The following is a 19,067-nucleotide window of genomic DNA, read 5'->3' as shown; positions in this document are numbered from 1 at the left end:
ACCCCCCCCCCCCCCCACTTTTTTTTTGAGATAGTGTCTCCTAAAGTCCCCCAGTCTGGTCTTGACCTTGCAATTCTTTTCTCCAGTTTAGTTTCCTGAGTACCTGGGATTATGGGTATGTGACATTGCTTTTATTAAGTAAATTTAGAATTGATTTTAACTGAAGATAGGATAAAACAGTAATAGAAAAATTTCATTAACTCAGTTTCATTTCAGGACCCATAGTGGGTGTAGCCCACTCTATGCCTTGTCTCTCTTTGTAAAACTTCAGTACTCTGTTATTTGTAGTTAATATGCATACTTTTTCCCATTTTGCGTTTGCAAGATTTTTTATCTTCTAGAAAGCACTTTTATCAGAATGCAAAGGTTGTGCTTATAAATTGTGCAGAATTTTAGTATGTTAAGATGACCTTCAAAAGATGGATGGAAAATTGCTGTATCATGTCTTTTGTATTTTATGAAAGAAAGTCTTTTTCTTCCTGTAATGTAAAATTGGAAGATGAAATAAACTGATTTTTAAAGATAAATTTCTTTGAAGGCAGATTAGTAAAATTGGTACATTTTTCTTCTGGAGGAAGTATTGTCAGAATAGTTTTATATTTGTCCTCCTTTGATGTGTGTATGCTATTTGTGAGGTCTTTTTAAAATCTTTTAAAAAGTCTCATAGGTTACTTTGAAGTCATGAAACAGGAAGTATGAATGCTTGAGAAGATAAAACTATGAATGAACTTAATTAATCAACTTAAAATCTTATGACTTCTGGCAACTTGCCTTGAACGATGAATAGAACTGGATCTGCACATCATTTGCATTTTTAATGTACAGACACCCTTGGTCTTTAACCAAGGTTTGTTTACACAGGAATGTGATAATTTTCTGCTTAATTCTGAGAATTGTGGAATAAGTGTTTTGTTGCTGGTTTTAGTTTCATGTTCATTATTAACCATTTGCTGGATGCTAAAGCTTTTTGGACTTATAGGAGGATGATGAATAAGATTCAACCCTAGCACTTCAGTATAGAAGATCTTACTAGTGAGGAGAAAAATAGGGTCTCCTTGTGGGAAATGCTGTCTTTGAGCTGAAAGTGAAGTCACCCACCGTCAAATGCTAATATGCTATACTCCTTTTCTTATAAGATCCATTTTAGTAACATGGTTTATGGTAGAAATAAACTTTGATAGAACACAAACAGAGGCAATATTATAAAGTCCTATCCCAGTGTTACGATTGATCACCCTGGAGAATTAATTTGGAATGCTCACAGAGGTAGAGGATTGAGTGAGAATTTGCTAAAATGGATGATACCAAAAGTTTTATCTCAATATTCAATTGCCACTAATGACCTATGGTTAAAAATAGTCCCAGTGCCATGGGAGAGCATGATTTTCATGTCCCTTAGTTCCTTAAATAAGGTTAAGTATTGCCCTGTTTCTTTGAAGTGGTGGTTTATTGCTTTGTCTCATTTTTTTCCCAGAACCTCTTTGGTTTATTTTCTATATCTGTGTGTTTCATTGTGAAGTATTTCTGATCCATGAACCAACTCCTGCAAGCTCAAGATGACTTTGATATTTAAAAAAACTGTGATCTTGGGCTAGGTTGTGGCTTAGTGGTAGAGTGCTTGCCTAGCATGTGTGAGGCACTGGGTTTGATCCGTGGTACCACATAAAAATAAACAAATAAAATAAAGGTATTGTGCCTATTTACACTAAAAAAAATATTCAAAACAAAACAAAACCAAAACCAACTGTGATCTTCTTGAAGGCAGGGATTGTATTTTATTGGTTTATGCCCAGGAACTAGTATAGTACCTTGTTCTAGTGTGCTGTAAATAATAGTTTGTTGACTAAATGGATAATAGGAATGTTGTCAAAGCTTTAATGAATATCTGAGTAGATTAAGTGCTTGATTTTCTTTTATCTGTGTAAATGTTATGAAAAAACTTCCAATAAATTAGTTAGGCACAGTATATGTTATATCATTGTTTATAACTGTAACAACAACTGCCCAAATACTGTTAGTTAAGATCAAGAATTATGCATATCATCATTTGCCTGCTTAAAATAGGAAAATAATGATGATGAGCCAATCTGATGAGGAGGCAGTGAAATTGTTAACCTCATACATGGTTGGAGGCTTTATAAAATGGTTAACCCTTTTATAAAATGCATAAAAAATAACTATGAACAACCATCAGAACAACTATACTATATGACTGAATGTTATAATTTTAGAGACTAATGAAATAGTCCAAAGTAAGGAACTGTACGAACTAACCGTGTATATAGAAATGTTAATTTCAGATTTATGCAAGTTGAAGATTTGTATTACAACTCGAGTAAGTTAATTATTTGTCAGCCTTAGTTTTCTTATTTTTACAGGGAAGATTATACAAGTTGAGTATTTCCAATTCAAAATCCAAAATATCCCCAAACCTGAAACTTCCTGAACTCCAACATGATGCCCCAAGTTGAAAGTTCCACACTTGACCTCATGTGGTAGGTTGTAGTCAGAATGCTTGACCTCATGTAGTAGGTTGTAGTCAAAATGCCAGCACACTAAAAATATAGTATTAAAATTACCTTCATACTGTGTAGAAAGACCTGATAAGAACTAGTTTTAGGAAGACTGAATAACTACAGAGTGGTTTGGTGAAGGAAGCAGAGATGGGTAATGGAAAGACTGTTTTTGTTTCTCCATTTGTTCATTCAGTTTTTCAAAAAACGTTTGTTGGGTTGGAGATGTAACTCAGTGGTAGAGTACTTACCTGGCATGCATGAGACTCTAGGTACCATCTCCAACACTGAAAAAATATTTACTTTTGCATACGGGGCGCCTGGCTTGTCTCACCCTAATCATGGCCCTATGTGTGAAACAATTGTGATTGTAAACTTTCTTTTATAATTACTTTGTATTTTTGTCAACCAAATCTTACATGTAATTGTAAAAAACAGTAGTACTGTAAGGCTTTTAAAGGAAACAGTGGTCTCCTGAGCCTGTTTCATCTCATCTAACATAGCCACATTTTCTTTCCTATTTCTATCTGTGGAAGTAACCATGTTCATAGTTCCTTTAGCTTTTCTCCACTGAGATTTAGCACCTTGTTTCTAAATGTGATGCTTTTAATGGTAGTTCTTGGTTTATTATATTTAAGCATTAGTTCATTTAGACTTCATTGAGTTAAAACTATGGAGAAGCCATACTTTTTTTGGGGTGGGGGGTGGTTACTGGCTCTTTTTTTAAAAATACATATTTTTTTGTAGATGTTGATGGACCTTTATTTTATTCATTTATTTATATGAGGTTGCTCAGAATCAAAGTCAGTGCCTCAAACATGCTAGGCAAGTGCTCTTCCACTAAGCCACAATCCCAGCTCCTGCTATTGGCTGTTTTATTATTTAGTAATTAAGCCAAAATTATTTTTGGCTTAATTACTTTGAAGGGCCTTTATGTAAGAGCTTGGTACATAGGCTTTATTTTAACTAAATTCATCAGAATATTTAATTTGTTTAACATGTACAGTATCAAAATTGACTATGTTCTGGAGATGTCATTTTTTTTCCCCTTGCTTTTCCATGCAAAAGAAAATCTAATGAAATTTTAATGAAGTGTAAATTACCATGGACCTATATCCCTTAATTAAAATGTTTAAGAAAATGTTTTTCTTAAGTTCCTTTATTAAATGTAAGCTATGTGTCAGGTATTGACATATGCTTTTTGTGCACATGATCTCATTTATTCCTTACAATTTAGAGGTGTCAGGATTCCAGGGTGTGGAAAAGTTAGAGAAATTAAATAAATTGCCCAAAGTCACAATGTGGGTAAACAGTGGAACAAGAATTCACTTAGGAGTGTCTCCCATGTTCTGAACCACTAAGTTAAGCTTTACACGGCCCTGTCATTTGATTTCCCAGATTTCTGCAGGAATGCTCCTTTTAAATGCTGTCATTAAAATTTACACAAAATTGCCGTTTGCAGACTCAAACTTTTTAATTAATTCATGTAAAAGAAAAGATTTGCATAATAGTTTCTTATAAAGACAAAAATAGAGGATGGTGTGTGTAGCTTTGTGGTAGAGTGCTTGTGTAGCAAGCACAAGAACCTGGGTTAGATCCCCAGCAAACCCTTCCCCCTATTGCACACACACATACATACACACATACATATATGTAAATATCAAAGAAAATGTAAATTTCATGCTTTAGCATTTGGGACCTGGGAGAAAGAAGAAAATCCAACTAATCTAATTATTTACACAAATCTTTAACACTTAAGGCCCTATGACATGTATTTCAAGGAATTTTGAGATAAATAGGATAGTCTTGGCCCTTAAGAATACTTCAAGTGAAAGTAAGTATGCCATAAAGTAATACAAATGTTCTATGAGAAGAGTAAGTTAGGTACTGTGAGAATTTGTGGAAGACACCAGGAAGACTTATAGAAAAGTAAATGATAGGCCTGCTCAAGGAAGGATAGCACAGTTATGGAAGGGTCATTTCAGTGGGAATTTAAAGAGAGGAAATTTTGGGGGTGTGTTTGTGGGAACAGCATGTGGGTTAGTTTGACTAGAAAGTTTCCGCCCCAAGTTCACATACCTAGTAAGTGCTAGAATTGGAAGTGGAATCTCTAGCAGTCAGACTCCAGAGTCTGCAGTAATCACTGTCATTCGAAACAACTATATAGTTACCAAGAGTCTTGCCTGTCTGGTCACCAGTAAGGCCAGAGTGGGGTTGGATTCTTTAAGGAAGCTGAGAGCTTAGGGGAAATTATTTGTATTGTAAAAATTCTGGAGGGATCACAGGGAAGAGATTAGAGAGGAGGGGCAGTAATGGGGAAGGAAAGTGATGGATTCATTGAGGGATTAGTGCCCTCCAGGTTCCTAGTGGATTTGCTTTGCCTCTCTTTATTAAAGGAAGCGTTTAAATTAGGTCAAGAACTTTTCTTCTGTCATAAATTTAAAAAATGCTACTTTCAGTACAATCTTAGTTGTTTCAAGGTTAGTACTGTGTTAACAATAAAAACTAGTATTATAAAAAGACAAATTGCTAGACAAATTGTAGCTCCTGTCTTTAAACAGAATTGCACAGCTGTATTTTCAAGAAGGTTCATTCAGGGAAAGATAGAAAGCATATTATCTGTAAAGAGATGTTTCAGGAACTTAATAGTGTCCAAGTATTTCAAACCTAGTGATGCTGGTATATACTCGCTTCTGAATAGGAAAGAGTTTGATTCTGTTATTTTTACCTGTTGTTGGCCACTAATAGGGGAAATCCGTTTGCAGGATAAAATCCTTAATAAATAGAATTGGAAAGTGAGATACAGACATTAAAAACTTAATATTTATGCTTAGACTTAATTCTACAAACAAGTTATGTGCACTTAATTTGTAGGAAATGGAGATTATAAACAATGGTTCCTGCCTTGGACTTCATGAGGTGAGAGAAGAAATTTTTACAGACAACATAGAATTACAGTGGTCTGAGAAATTACAAAGATGTTATGTGATCTTCCAGGGGAAGAAGCTATCTTAAACATAACTGTGTGTCAATACTAGACCTTAAATTATACTACAGAGCTATAGTAACAAAAGTGGCATGGTATTGGCACAAAAATAGACTTGAAGACCAGTGGAACAGAATATAAGACACAGAGATATACCCACATAAATACAGTTGTCTCATACTAGACAAAGGCACCATAAACATACATCGGAGAAAAGATAGCTTCTTCAACAAATGGTGCTGGGAAAACTGGAAATCCATATATAGTAGAATGAAACATAAACACATATAGGAGGAAAGATAGCCTCTTCAACAAGTGGTGCTAGGAAAACTGAAAATCCATATGCAGTAGATTGCAATTGAACCCCTGTGTCTCAACTTGCACAAAACTCAACCAAAGTGGATCAAGGACCTAGGCATTAGATCAGAGACCCTGTGCCTACTAGAAGAAAAAGTTGGCCCAACTCTTCATCATGTTGGCTTAGAAATGGACTTCCTCAATTAGACTCCTAGGGTCAAAAAGTAAAATCAAGAATTAATAAATGGGATGGTATCAAACTAAAGTTTCTTCAAAGCAAAGGAAAAAAATCAAGAATGTGAATAGAGAGCATACAGAATGGAAGAAAACCTTTACCACCTGCACTTCAGATAGAGCATTAATCCCCAGGATATACAAAGAACTCCCAAAAACTTAACACCAAAACAAAAAAACCCCACCCCAAACAATCCAATCAATAGGGCAAAGGAATTGAACAGGCACTTCACAGAAGAAATATGAATGATCAAAAAATACATGAAAAAGTGTTCAACATCTCTAGCAATTAGAGAAATGCAAATTAGAACGACACAGAGATGCCACCTCACTCCAGTAAGAATGGCAATTATCAAGAATACAAATAACAATAAATGTTGGCGAGGATGTGGGGGAAAAGGTGGTTCATTCATACATTGCTGGTAGGACTGCAAATTGATGCAACCACTCTGGAAAGTAGTATGGAGAGTCCTTAGAAAATCTAGAATGGAACCACCATTTGATCCAGTTATTCCACTCATTAGCTTATGCCCCCCAAACTTAGAATACTAAAGTGACCCAGCCACATGAATATTTATACCAGCTCAGTTCACTATTGCCAAGCTGTGGAACCAACCTAGGTGCCCTTCAACAGATGAATAGATAAAGAAAATGTGGTATATAACACACAATGTAATGTTAGCCATAAAGAAGAATGAAATAATGGCATTTGCCAGTAAATGGATGGAGCCGGAGACTATAATTCTAAGTGAAATAAGCCAATCCCCCCAAACCAAAGGCTGAATGTTCTTTCTGATATGTGGATGTTAACCCATAACAAGGGAGGGTAGAGAGGGGAAGTATAGAAGTTTATTGGATTAGACAAAGGGGAATGAAGGGAAGGGAGGGGGGATAGAAATAGGAAAGACAGTAGAATGAACCGGATATAGCTTTCCTGTGCTTATACATGAATACAGGACCAGTGTAATTCTACATTGTGTACAACCACAAGAATGGGATCCTAATTGGAATGTGTTGCACTCCATGTATGTATGTCAAAATATACCCTATTATCATGTATATCTACAAACAACAAATAAAAAATAACTCTCCTACTTTCTCCTGAAGCAGGAGGATTGCAAGTTTGAGACCAACTTGGCAACTCCATGAGATCCTTAGCAACTTAGTAAGACCCTTCCTGAATATAAAGTGCCCCTTGGTTTAATCTCTAGTACCACAAAAAACAATTGTGAGTGTTATAGGTATTTGGAAAAAATTTCTTAAAGAGTGGCATTTGAATTGATTTTAGAGAGATGACTGTTTTCAGCAGATCAAGGATGGAAGGAAGGATTTTATGGGTTAATTAATTAATTTAAGTTGACACAGGTGGAATAGCATAGAACATATTTGGAAGATGACTGGAAGTCTATGTTGGTAATAATGTGGGATGAGAGGGTTTAATTGAAGATGATGCTATGTCTAATGTGTTAAGGAATTTGGACTCTATTTTGTGAGTGTTTGAAAGCACTTGAAGTCATTTTATTCTATCAGAGCTGATATCATCCAGTTTGTATTTTTGGGAGGTTATCCTAGGTTGACTAAGAAGTGGTTGGTGTGATGGTAGTTAGGAGCATGATATTGGGAGTCATTTCTCCTGGGTCACCTCCTGGCTATCTCACCCTGGCTAATTTAGGTAATCTGACCAATCCTGAGATTACTCATCTGCAAAATGAGAATAATGATAGTACCTACCTTCTAGACCTGCTATGAGGAATAAACAAAGTTATGCAGTAGATTGCTGATCTCTTAACACAGAAAGATGTTAACTATAAAACTATCATTCTAAGTGAAATAAAAGAATATCATTCTGGGCTGGGGTTGTGGCTCAGTGGTACAATGCTTGCCTAGCGTGTGTGAGGCACTGGGTCCGATTCTCAGCACTACATATAAATAAATGAATAAAATAAAGTCCATCAACAACTAAAAAAAAGAAGAAAAAAAATATCATTCTGTTAAAGGGCAAAGGTTGGAGGTAGAAGGACCACATAGAAAGTAGGAAAGTCATCTTTTACTATTTAATAAGCTATATTAATATTTTAGAGCTTTAAAATTTGTAAAAATAATATTTCCTTGTAATGTAAAAATCTTAATTGTGTTTGTTTACTGTGTGTGTTTAAAATATAGTCTACATATAAAAAGGCAGTCAGTTGTTTTGTAGCTCTCTGGTTAATATTGTGGTCTTAGTCTCATATGATTTTCTTCAAAGTTACAATTTTTTAGGCCATATAATATTTATTTAGAAGTTTCAGTCTTTAAGCAGATTTTATATAAACCAAGTTTTCACACATGTTCAGAATCTCAGTTCCAAATGTCATAGAACTATATGAATGTGGTTGAATAACAAACATAGCAAATACAGTGTTCCTTGCTGTCATTACATACATTTGAATCTGGCTCCTTTTTTAAAAAAATAGTGTCATGGGGCTGGGGTTGTGGTGGTAGAGTGCTTGCCTGGCATGTGTGGGGCACTGGGTTCAATCCTCAGCAAGCACCACATAAAAATGAAATAAAGATGTTGTGTTCACCTACAGCTTAAAAAAAAAAAGATAGTGTCATGATTTTTAAAGAAGTTACGTAATCTTTTTTGAGTCAGTTTTCCTAATGAGTAAAATGGGAATGATATTACCTGGCTTCCATACAGTGTTGGTATGTGAATTAAATTATGAACATATATGTATCATATAGTTGGTATATAATAAATGGGGCATAGTATTTATATGCATGGACTACTAAGTGCATGTGTTTTTATAGTTTGATAATTGTTATGTATTCTAATTTTCCAAAAGCATTTAGCAATATTAGTTTACATTTAAGAATTCATTCAGTTTTCATGAAACCTGGCTACTTTCTTTTTTTTTGTGGTACTGAGGATTAAACAGGGTCTCACCCATGCTATCCAGGTACTCTACTACTGAGTACATCCTCACCCCTTTTTAAATTTTATTTGAGGCATGGTCTTGTTAATTTGCGGGGGCTGGTACTGAACTTGTGATCCTCCTTGCCTTAGCCTCCCAAGTAGCCAGAATTACAGGTGTAAGCCACTGTACCCAGCCTTAGTAATTTCTTTATAAATAATTCATGTAGATTAGGAATTCAGTGATTTTTTTTTTATTATTCTTTGCTCTTATTTTGGGAAATTAACTATATAAAGTTTATTTAAAGCTAAATTTGTTTTGCATTTTTATTTTAGTAAGCACCTAATTTTGTATTAATGTGTCATCTAAAACAATACTTATTAATATGAGAATGAGACATCATTCTGCTTTTAAAAATTAAAAAAATTTAAGTTGTATATTTTTGAAGTTCTATAATTTCCATACATGCTAGGCTTCATACATGTTAGGCAAGCACTCTACCACTGAGCTATATCCCCAGCCCCTGTTCTCACCTGCTTTTTGAGACAGGGTCTGGTTAAGTTGCCCCAGTTGGCCTCAAGGTTTATATGCCTTCTGCCTCAGCCTCTAAAGTTACAGGAACCTACCACCATACTCCAGCCTGTAACTGCATTTTTTTTTTTTTTTTTTTTGTGTGTGTGTGCCAGGGATTGATTCCAGGGTTGTTTAACCACTGAGCTACATCCTTAGTCCTTTTTAATTTTTATTTTGACACAGTCTCACTAAGTTGCTTAGAGTCTCACTAAGATGCTGAGGCTGGCTTTAAACTTACAAATCTCCTTCCTCAGGTGCCTGAGTTGCTGGGATTACAGGCATGCACCACCAAGCCTGGTGAATTGTAACTGCATTTAAAAAGTTATACTATGGTTGTGTTTGAATATCTTATGGATCTTAGTGTGAGCTAAACACACAATATGGTTTAGTGAAATGAAATCATGATACAGTTTTTGAGTTTTTTACTTTTTGAGTAGATATCTTTATTAGGTAATCTTTATGTTTCTTAAGGTTTTTATTATTTTTTCCTTGGTTTCTCTTTTTTTGGTGTAGTTATATTCCTTAGATGTTTTTATAATGTTGTGTCTCTCAGGTGAGATAACTAGCTTCATTGCATGAAATACAGATTTTAATAAACCAAGAGGCAACAAGAAGGAAAAAAACATTATTTCTCCTGAGTCTTCTGAATATGAATTAAGAGTCAATAAGATGTACATAGTGGTCTTATGAAAACAATGCTGCAATAATGACAGATAAAAAACACCCAGTTGTTTACAACTTATTTGATATAATAACACTTAATGGCAGTATTCTGGTCATTACCTATAGAAAAGGAACTACTTAGAAACTTCCATTGACTCTTGATATCCTACTCCTTTCTCTGCTCTGTGTTAAAAAAAAATGGTTAAGAAGAATCAGTGGGTGAGAAAATGCACTAGACATTGAGGAAATAATATGAGAAACAGTTAATTTTAATTTTGCCTTAGAATCATCCAGAATGACCTGTGCAGGAATTTTGCAAATTTCATTAGGATTTGTGCAAACGTAAATGCAAATATTGAATTCTTTTGATAGTTTGCTCTCTCAAGCACTATACACAGCAGTATACTGATGGCAGCTGCTGCAACAGAAGTACCATTAGAGCTATAGTACTGTACTAAAATGTATAGCACTGGAAAATAATAGCAGGGAAAGCAGTCAAAAAGGTAGCAGTCAGTGTTTGTTTAGAGGAAGTCACTTGAAAAAACTAACCAAAACAGTGGAGAAGGTGCTCAAGAGGCACTTGCTTAGCATGCATGGGGCCCTAGGTTTGATCCCTAAACCACCTGAAGAATGTATGCTTTATGTGTATGAAAACAATGTATTCTCTTGGTTTCTGTGTATATAAAAATAAAGGTGATTGGTTACCAGCATTGGTTTTAAGGTTAAGAATAAAGACTTGGTAAGTAGAATCTTATTTTCTCATTTGTATACATTTTTACAAAACTAGAAAAAAATCCAGCTGATAGTTGGCTAACAAGTTATAAACTTTTCACTGTGCTATACCTAAGTCACCTGGAGTTAAATAGCTCTGAATTTTTTGAAATTTCGTATTTATCTTTATAATACCCATATCTTTTATATAATTTATGTATCATAATATATTCATTTTATGTAAATATAACAGTGTTGAAAATTGACCCTCCAGGAAGATGTTCCATTTGAGTAGAAATTACAGGTGATTTGATAGATAAATACTTGGCTATTTAACACCAAGCACTCCTGCCCTCTGCCTACCAAAGTTCTTCATTAGATAGCAAGCGGAGACTCTGTACTCCAAAAACAAATAAGGCTGATTTATTTTTTTCCAGTTCAAAATATGAACTGTCCTTACTAGTGATTTCAGAAGTTGGATATGGAATACTATAGATTGGTTGTATGGTTTCGGTAATACGAATAAGTATTTTTTAAGCTGAAATAGATAAAATTTATATATAGGTAAGAAATATTGCCTTCTAAATGTGAAGAGAGTTAACTCATTTGGTGAAATCTAACTTAAAATTCTTAAAAAGCTTCAAATAAGATTTGTCAGAACCATTGAACAATGTATTCTTTTTCTGTTGACAGTATTTTTGTCATCCAGATTGTGAGTATACAAAATTAAGATGGTAAGAATAGCTGCCTTTTAGTGGTTTCTCTTTTGAAAAACACATTGTGACTCATTGGTACTCTTCAGAATACATGTTTTTCATTGTAATCTCTTATTTTCAAATTTAAAATTATTTTTGAAGAGTTGAGATATTCAAATGGTTCAAAATTCAAAAGAAATTTAATTGTTTAAAATACCTAGAGATATTTTAAGCACTGGCAAGTGTGTGTGTATAATTATTATATATTTCCTTTACCTCCTTAAAAATAGAAATGGTAGCTTATTATATATATTTCAATGAAGAGATGAGCTTTTAATTTTTGTTTTGTACTTTGGAATAAAAAGTTTTTATATGTTACATAATTCACAATCTGTATGAAATGTGCCTCTGTCATCTTTTTTTAGGACTGCCTGATATTCTGTTGAGTGTAGATGTCCCCTTTTTTTTTTTTTTTTTTTTTTTTTTGTGCCAGGTATTCAGTTTAGGGAAGCTTAACCACTGAGCCACTGCCTCAGCTTCCCAAGCTTCTGGGATTACAGGCGTGTGCCACTGTTCTTGGCATGTCTCCATTTCCCACCCCTGCAACCAATGGTTGGTGTTAGACTTCTGCTAGATTGTTGCATAATAGTCTTCACTTCATAAAATATCTCAGTGTTGAGAATCATTTGTTTCTCATTCAGCCAGAAATGTTATAGAGTTATAAAAAGAATGAAGATGAATGTTGGGGAGCTGATTAAGGAAGTGTAGTCTTGAGGCACTTTCTAATGATGAAAGGTAAGGACTGGCAAGCGGTTAAGAAGAGTTGTTTGTATGGATAGGCAAGGCCTCTGGGAGGGTAGGACATTAAACTAACTTGGATGAAGAGGCTTCTGGGTAAAAATCAGGGTCTTCTGGTGTGGGAATACTGAACACAAGAGTCCCTGGAGAAGAAGTGAATGAGGTCTACAGCAGAACTGGATGGAGAACCCTTGTGGTTGGAATTGAAGAAAGTGAGAGGAGACTGGCAGGCACCAGAGCACTACTGTGTCTGGAGTAATTGAAACAGGTGAGTGATATGATCTTCCTTAGAGTTTGAAAATATCTCTGTCTCTGCTAGGCAGTGGAAATCAGGAGCTCAAGTAGAAGTTGTTGCTAATTTAGACAAAAAAATTACAGCTTGCACTGTGGTGGTAATAATGGAAAAGAGAGAACTAGATTTGGGGTATGTTTTATAAGTAGAGCAGTTGGGATTTGCTCATAAGTTTTGGATTTTGAGGGAGAGATGAGCTTTCAGTTTTTAAGACATGCTCTGTAATAGTAAAAAAGCAGAATATTAATTTATAAGCAGTTTGCTCTTTGATTTTAGTAGTGTTGACTGAAGGTCATTTGTCCACTTGAGTTGATTCTTTTGAATATTGAGCAAATATAGAAACTGGCTCTTGAATCTCCAGTCCTTTCCTGTATGGTTTCTACCACTGCTTTTTTCTGTGGTAGAAACCCTGGTTCTCCCACTGCCTGTCTTCTTGTAGGCCCTATTCTGGCCTCTAGCTGGGAACATCTGCCCTTGTTCCACCAGCTATTTCTTGCTCTCTTTTTCTACATTACTCTCCTGTGTTCCCATGCTGGGATGTACAGATGCTGCTTTATCAGTAGAGCAAGAGCATTGCAGCCCATCCGGAACTGTGGTTAGAGGGTGATATCACAATTCCCAGGGATCTTGGAGATTTGGGGGGCTGAAAGCAGTGGAGTATCAGCTGTCAGAATTTCTGCATAATCCTATTATTTCTGATTTTGTGTAGTTAGATAAGATAAAAAACCATTTGTGAACTGATCTTAGGTTTATAAACATCTTTTAATACAACCACCACATTTCAATTAGATTGATTTTTTTTTAAAAATACTTTTTACTTATAGACGGATGCAATATCTTTATTTTGTTTATTCATTTTTGTGTGGTGCTGAGGATCGAACCCAGTGCCTCACATGTGTGAAGCAAGTGCTCTGCCACTGAGCCACAACCCCAACCCCACAATTAGATTGATTTTTATAATCACATCATGTTATATTTTCTTCCAAAGTCTGTAGTTTCCCTTAACCAGATACTGTACTTCAATAATATCACTTACTCTTGGGTTTCTTTGTTATATAACTATTGCCCAAGGGTAGTGTGGTGTGTGTGTGTGTGTGTGTGTGTGTGTGTATTTCCTTTTTCTTATTGGAAGAGCAGGCTCAGTAGTGGTTGTCTTCTCACTCATACACTGTAATTTTGTGCATGGTGCTCTTTTATTTAGCCACTCCTGAATTCCGGTAGATAACAGCAAAAATGGTACAAACTCACTTTTGCTGTAGAAGATTGAAGTTTCAGAACAGATTATAGATATTTACACACATAGCCTCTAAGGGTAGGGACTCAGGAAAGAGTATAGGAGGAGCTCAGTGGATGTAGGAGGAAATTGTGGAGCAGGTGAAGTCCGTGGTAGGTGCTATGTATGTTAGGTAGTTGAATTAGTAGGGGAATGTTTGGGAAGTTGCCATAACCAATGATCACAAGATTGGCAATTTAAAGCCACAAAGTTTATTCTTTTAGAGTTCTAGAAGGCAGAAGTCTGAAATGAAGATGTTTTCAGGGCTACACTCCCTCTGAAGGCTGGAAAGTTGTATTAGGGTTCTCACAGAAGGGGATATATTAGAATCAACTCACATGATCAGAAGCTGGTAGTCCCATAATGGCAGTCTGTAGGCTAGAGAACCAAAGCAACCAGTAGCTGCTCAGTTCAAGAAGCTGGAGCCTCAGAACAAGAGGGACCAATAAAACAGCCCATGTCTAACCTGAAGGCCTGAAAAGTCCCTGAAGAATTGCTGGTTAGAGTCCACATTAGAAAAGTGAAGGAGCTAGAGTCTGATGTCCTCAGTCAGTTGGTAGCAGCAGTAGACACACCCACTCAAGAAGAATTGAACTTGCATCTGCCATAGGTTTCTCTTTTTCTGATTGTGTTGTCTCCTTACCTCACAGCCTATTGGATGGTGCCACCCACATTCAAGGCTGATCTCCCCACTCAGTTTGCTGTCCTATGTGCGGATGATTGGTCTCTGGAAACCGTAGATGAACCTAGAATTCTCTTAATCCTAGGCATCTCTCAATGCAATCAAGTTGACCATCCAGATTAACTCTCAAAAAGGTTCTTTGCCTCTTCTATCTCCTGGGTGTTCCAGGTGTTCTTTGACTTGTGACTGTATCTTTCCATCAACGCCTCTGTCTCCACATGGCTTCTCTTTTTTATGTTTATTCCTTCTTCTCTCTTTTAAGGATGCTTCTCATTGAATTTAGAACCCACCTGTAATTCAGGAATTTTTCATTCCAAGATCTGTAACTTAAATCTGTAAAGATCCTTTTTCCAAATAATATAATATTCGTAGGTACCAGGTATTAGGGCGCAATGTTGGCACCACATTTTTGGACTTAGTTATTCATTTTTTAAAATAATGTATTATATGTATATTGTTGGTATTGTCACAGGGCTTTTTTTAAATCACTGTTCAATTGTGTATTTTGAAATCAGATAGTTTACAGTTATGAAATAGCATGGATCAACTAGGTAACATTTGAAAAGTAAAAGAAAATCTTAGCTAAACACTTCAGAATTAGATAATTTGTGAAGTAATTTCTCCTGAATTGTTGCAGTATCATTTTTTGGGGTCTTCTTTTTAAAAAATTTGAAATATTCAAATATCAAAATGTTAAATATTCAATATTCAAAATATTCAAAATATCAAATATTCAAAAATCAGCATGCTAGCTCTATTCTATTTCCCAATCTTCACATTTTGTTTAAAAAAACAAAGCATCACATATGTAGTTGAACTCTGATATTATTTTCCTTTCTTTTTACCTATGAGCAATCATTATTCTGAATTTAGTACATTGTCATACTCATTCATGATACCCTCTCCATTAAGTCATATAGTTCCATCCATGAACAATATATAGCAGTGTGTAGCATGCATAAAACTGTATATTGTGCAGTATTAGGCTATGAATACACAGTACATATACAGATACACATGTTTGGATATGTGTGTACATATGATTTAAAAAAGTTTTAAAATTTAGAGTATTATATTGATACATAGTATCTGGGTTCCTTTTGACATAATTATACATACAAGGAATTTGATTGGTCCCCATTTCTCCTCTTTCTTATACCCTTACCTCCTTCTCTTTTCCCTCCTCTACCCCACTGATCTTCCTTTTACACCCTTATTTATTAATTTTTGGTTGGTACTTTTTTACATGTACGTAAAAGACACTCCCTTTGGTACATTTAATATGTATATAACATGATTCTGTTAGATTAATTTCATATTTCTCTCCCCTCCCTTTTTCTCTTTTTCCTTTTTCTTTTATTCCTCTGATGTTCTCTGTATCTTTGTGATCTCTTCCTCCCACTTCTTTCTTTTAATTTTGCCTTAACTTCTTCATATGAAAGAAAACATTTGACCCTTGATCTTCTGAGTCTGGCTTTTTTCACTTAGCATGATTTTCTCTATTTCCATCCATTTAAAAGCAAATGCCATTATTTCATTCTTTTTTATGGCTGAGTGAAACTCCATTGTGTATGTATACCACATTTTCTCTATCCATTCATCTGTTGATGGGCATCTGGGTTGATTCCATAATTTGACTATTGTGAATTGTACTGCTATAAACATTGTAGTGACTATATTGCTGTAGTATTCCGATTTTAGTTCTTTTGGTTAGATGCTAAGTGTGGGATAAATGGATCACATGGTGCTTCCATTTCTAGGTTTTTGAGGAAGATCTACACTGCTTTCGAAAGTAATTGTACTAATTTGCAGTCTCACCAACAATGTATGTATGTACCTTTCCCTCACATCCTCACCAGCATTTATTTTTATTCATATTTCTGATAATTGGCATTCTTACTGGAGTGAGATGAAACCTTAAAGTAGTTTTGATGATTTTCATTTCCCTGATTGCTAGAGATGTTGAACATCTTTGTGGTATTTGTGTTTCTTCTTTTTAGAAATTTCTGTTTAGTTCTTTTGCCCATTTGTTGATTTGGTTATTTATTTTTCTGGCATTGAGTTAGTTTGTTTGGTACTAGGGATTTAACCCAGGGGCACATAACCATCGAGCCACATCCCCAGCCCATTTTTGTATTTTATTTAGGGAGAGGGTCTGGTCTCAATGAGTTGGTTAAGACCTTGCTAAGTTGTTGAGGCTAGCTTTGAATTTGTGATCCTCCTGCTTCAGCCTCCTGAGCTGCTGGGATTCCAGGTGTGCACCACCACGCCCAGCTGGCATTGAGGTTTTTGAAAACTTTTTAATGTATTCTGGATATTAACCTCTTGTCAGAGGAGTAGTTGGCAAGATTTTTTCCCATTCTGTTGGCTGTCTTCATCCTTGTCTTTTCTTTGCTGTGCAGAAGCTTGTTAATTTAATGGTATCTCATAGCACCTGTAAGATTTCTGGTCTAACTTGTAAATCTTTGATCCATTTTGATTTGATTTTTGTGCAGGTAAAAGATATGGATCTAATTTCATTCTTGTACATATAGATATTCACTTTTCCCAGCACCATTTGTTAAAAAGTCTGTCTTTTCTCCAGTATGTTTTAGTCCAGTTTTTCACTGACATTACCAAAAAACCTGAGAAGAACAATTATAGGAGGAAAAATTTATTTTGGAGCTCAGGATTTTGGAGGTCTCAATCCATAGATGGCTGACTCTGTTGGTTTGGGCTTAAGGTGAGGCAGAACATTAAGGTGAAAAAGTCGTGGAGGAGGAAAGTAGCTCAGGACATCCCACCAGGAATCAAGGGGTGGGGGGAGAGAAAGAGGGAGCGTTGCTTGCCCACGTGCTCTCCTCACCATGGACAAAATATAAATCCCACGGGTATGCCTGGAATGCCTGGATCAACCCAGCTTCTCCAGCCACACACTACCTACCTACAGTTCCTATTCTGTTATTCCCAATCAGGATTAATGCACTGGTTAGATTAAGACTTTCTTAACCCAATCATTTCACCTCTAACCTTTCTGGCATTGTTTCACACATGAGCTTTTGAGAAATACTGCATATCTAAACCATAAGATATTTTTTGCACCTTTGTCAAGTATCAAATGACTCTGTGTATGTGGCTTTGCCTTTGTGTCTTCTGTTCCATTGGTCTTTATATCTACATTGATGCTGATATTATTGCTATTTTTGTTATTATGAGATTGGGTATTGTGATGCCTCCTGCATCACTTTTCTTATTTAGAATTGCTTTGGCTACTCTGGGTCTTCCCAATGAATTGAAGGATTCCCCCCCGCCCCATTTTGGTGAAGAATGTCATTGATGTTTTGTTGGGAATTGAATTGAATCTGTATATTGGTTTTGGTAGTATGGCCATTTTGACAATATTAATTTTGCCTCTCCAAGAACATGGGAGATGTTTCTATCTTCTGAGGTCTTCTTCAACTTCTTTCTTCAGTGTTCTTTAGCTTTCATTATAGTTATCTTTTACTTCCTGTTAGATTGATTCCCAAGTTTTTTTTTTTTTTTGACAACATTGTGAAGGGGATATTTTTCCTGATTTTCTCAGCTGAATCATGTTAGAGTATAGAAGAATGTTGATTTTTGAATGTTGATCTTATATCCTACTACTTTGCTAAATTCTTTTATGAGCTCTAGGAGTCTTCTGGTGGAATTTTTTGGGTCTTCTCAGTATAGGATCAAGTCATTGGCAAACAGTGATAGTTTGACTTCCTTCTTTTCCTATTGTATCCTTTTCATTTCCTTCTCTTAACTGATTGATCTGTCCCGAGTTTCAAGGATTATATTGAATAGAACTGATGAGAGTGTACATTCTTGTTGGGTTCCTGAATTGAGAGGAAATGCTTTTAGTTTTTCTCCATTTGGTATGATGTTGGCTTTGGGTTTATAATGTTGAGATAAGTTTCTTCTATCCCTAGTTTCTCCAACGTATTTTTTAGTTCTTTTTTGTTTTGCTGAGGATTGAACCCATGGCTTTGCACTTGCTAAACAAGTACTTTACCATTGAGCTACAATTCCAGCCTCTTTATATTTTTGTACAGCAGTAAAACTATATAGTATATTTTAGAACTTTACAAGTCTCATTTATCATTCTGTAGGTTTTTTTTTTTTTTTTTGATACTAGGGATTGAACCCCAGGGCCTTGTGCATGCCAGGCAAATGTTCTACCACTGAACTATATCCCCAACCCTTCTCAACACTTTAAAAAATTTAGACAGGAAGGTAACTTCATTGAAACCGGCGGCGACAGTGACTTCTTCCCTTCCCTTCTAATACCTTTCCTCCCAAGCATCAAATACATTTATAGGAGTAAACAGTAACTCACCAGTCAAACAGAACAAGAAGTAACATGAGCAGCATGAAAAAGCAAGGAAGAAAAGGAGTACAAACAATGCAGGACAGCCTAAATATTCAGGAGGACCTAGAGGCATCAGAAAAATGG

At 35.5% G+C, this 19,067-nt stretch overlaps 1 protein-coding gene across 2 annotated transcripts in view; it reads left to right on the top strand.

Annotated features, from left to right (window-relative positions):
• Window positions 1-19,067, top strand: part of Arhgap32 (Rho GTPase activating protein 32) — a 296,976-nt gene that overhangs the window by 53,678 nt on the left and 224,231 nt on the right. The window contains exon 1 of one of the 2 annotated variants that reach the window (XM_048796187.1): window positions 9,762-12,632. The exons of the other annotated variant lie outside the window; for it this stretch is intronic. The gene's annotated coding sequence lies outside the window, so the exon portion shown is untranslated. Of the gene's footprint in view, window positions 1-9,761; window positions 12,633-19,067 lie in introns of those variants that run through there. 2 annotated transcript variants of the gene reach the window in all.

The sequence above is a fragment of the Marmota marmota genome, unplaced genomic scaffold (genome assembly GCF_001458135.2).
Source record: "Marmota marmota marmota unplaced genomic scaffold, marMar, whole genome shotgun sequence".
Taxonomy (NCBI): domain Eukaryota; kingdom Metazoa; phylum Chordata; class Mammalia; order Rodentia; family Sciuridae; genus Marmota; species Marmota marmota.
The sequence above is the reverse complement of the archived record's forward strand: the minus strand, read 5'-3'. Positions and strand labels throughout refer to the sequence as shown.